This window comes from Amphibalanus amphitrite, unplaced genomic scaffold, assembly GCF_019059575.1.
Source record: "Amphibalanus amphitrite isolate SeventyFive unplaced genomic scaffold, NRLGWU_Aamphi_draft 000792F_arrow, whole genome shotgun sequence".
NCBI classification, from domain to species: domain Eukaryota; kingdom Metazoa; phylum Arthropoda; class Thecostraca; order Balanomorpha; family Balanidae; genus Amphibalanus; species Amphibalanus amphitrite.
Genome location: NW_024882286.1, coordinates 340,404 through 342,882, shown reverse-complemented (window position 1 = coordinate 342,882; position 2,479 = coordinate 340,404). Strand labels below are relative to the sequence as shown.

Sequence of the window (2,479 nt, the reverse complement as noted above, 5' to 3'; positions counted from 1 at the left end):
TTGCAGAAAACAGGAGGGCTCTTATAAGAGCTCCTTCCATCATTCTGCCTTTATAAAGCCCCCCCCCCCAGTCATGCGCGGGTTAAGAAGAGGAAAGTCCGACCATTACTTATATTTGGCGACTGGGGGACTTTGTGAGGAAGTCTCCACAGAGTTCATTGCCTCCTTTATGCACCCACCAGTTTGATAGTTTCGACTAAAGAAACTCAAGACACGAGTTCCATTTAGGTATAACACAACCCAGCTTACTTTGTCAGTTGCTCCTGCAGCCCTGCATTCAAATTCCACATCGACTGATGGAAGAGAAATTTTCACACGTGAAGCGATGTTCCTGGAAACAAGTACGTTGCGTCAGCGTTTCAGTATAAACAATTAAACCAACACCAGTGTCTGTAAAATGAAACGCTGCAGCCATTGGTTGACCCCCACTGCACGTCCCACGTGAATGAAAATGTGTCAATTTGTAACAATTACAATAGACAAGTTTGGTAATTTCTGTGTCGATCGAGCTGAAAGTTGGCATGCTGGTACTAGGTAGGCACCCACCGAGCAATGCATTTCCATGTGTCACAATGCATTGCATTGCACGTGCGCGGTGCTCACGAGCAATCGCTCCCAGATCTCGAATATCAAAAACGGCTGGGCCTCAAAGCTGCGCATCAATTTGGTACAGGGTTTGTAGCTGGGGGTTAGGGTGCCGTGACATATTCAGTTCGAATCCAGTTCGCACGCGCGCACGTGCACTGTGCACAGTGTGCAGATTGCTGCTTCCACATCTCGAGAACGCCTAGGGGCCGACTGCGCTCACATTTGACACGTCGCTGTACAGAGGCCCGTTGGAAGGGTGCCGTGCACAAGTGGGTGGGAAGTATCGCATTTGCATTTCCGCACGCACAGGGCTCACTCACTCTCGCGCTCGCTCGTTTGTCACCCCTATGAATAAAACTCACCCATTGTATGGCCGCGTCTCGAATATAGGAAGGGGCTGACCGTTTCTATACATATACTTGTTCACTAGTGATCTTGCATTATTTGCATCTGGACGGGCTGTTTTCAGCTGCAGAAAAAAAGGTGTGAAAACGTGAAGGGAACATGAGCATGTGTTTTGAGTAGCCAGCTGAAGTAAATCTTACTATTCTGTTATTTGATTCACATTTTAGGTAAAATGACACACCGTAAATTGGGACACGCCCAGGTGAAGTGAGACATTATCGCCATGTTTGTCTCTAAAAACGAAATCATGATATGATACATAAAAATACCTTCTTTCTGGTATTAACCCGCGCACCGACGGTCAAGAAATTAACCTGACCTTAACTCATCGATATCAAAATTCCGAGATAAACAAATTGTAGCTACTGATGACCTCGTTACATCCTTCGACTTTCAAAGGTCTCCGTCATCTACTGTAGCTCTGACACGGTGACAAAGTTGCAAAAAAAAGTGATTTGAGGTTGGGTCATTCGAAGTGACCTGGTGACCTGACCTTGAAAGGTAGGAGGTTCAAACTGCACACCATATGTAAAATTGATGAGGGAAAACTCATGCCAAATTTCGCGGCGCATAGCGCCGCGGTTTTTGCACTATTCACGAAAAACCTCAGGGGGGGGAGGGCGGTCAACCACCCCTCCCCCGTCGGTGTGCGGGTTTAAGAGAAACTCAACAGCATCCGAAGGCAAAAGCGCTTATAGAGCACATCGGTAAATAAACAGCAGACCGCTTTACGGAACAACGCACAAACTTTTGCTCAACATCTCGGTAGCACACGCCATACAGAAAGTATACTCGTACATACCCGCCTGGTTGTGGTGTGCGTCAGCGTCAGGAAATATGTGAAACAGCCCCTTTTTCTTATCAGTCCGTCATATATTGGGCGTGTCCAAGTTTTCTTGCGGTCCGACTCTCTCTGCTTTTCAACACATATTGGCGGCTGCTTAGACTCGTTCCGCGATTGCTCATCATCCAAATGCAAGGAAGGCGACCGTTTTTAACACAGTACCTACTTAATTAAAAGCATATAAACGGAACATTATTTCTTACCTCGCTGGCTGGGTGGGCCATGATCTAGCCCGACAGGATGCTGGTCCGTCGACCACTGCGGGCGCGACACAAAGCGAAATGCAACTGCTATCGCGCACACTTGCGCGCCTCTGCGGGGCGCCCGCCGCACTGTGCACTTTGCCGCCAGCGAGCAGGCGCGGTATCGGGGTGCGCTTCCGAGTCATGTCGGGCCGAGGCGGCCGAGGCGATAGGAAGACTTGCTGAGCTGCTGATAGCTCTCAAAGAGCCACGCGGGAGAGAACCCTGGTATACCGGCCCTCGTAACAAAGGCTGCAGAATGTGGAGGTAATTTCAGTGAGACGAACCGGATTTCCGTGCAAAGCCGAGCTGCACGTTGAAGTTACATAATTACGGAGCGAGCGAAGCGAGCGTAGTCTTTCCTTAGATTAACGGAAATTTCTGAGTATGAGCGGCCGGC

General features: G+C 48.9%; 1 long non-coding RNA gene across 1 annotated transcript; it reads right to left on the bottom strand.

Annotated features, from left to right (window-relative positions):
* Positions 1-243: 243 nt before the first annotated feature.
* LOC122366233 lies at positions 244-2,178 on the bottom strand. Its single transcript, XR_006253856.1, has 3 exons — positions 2,041-2,178; positions 951-1,057; positions 244-331 (listed from the first exon to the last, which is right to left on the bottom strand). It is a non-coding gene; the product is annotated as an uncharacterized LOC122366233 (long non-coding RNA).
* Positions 2,179-2,479: the final 301 nt, after the last annotated feature.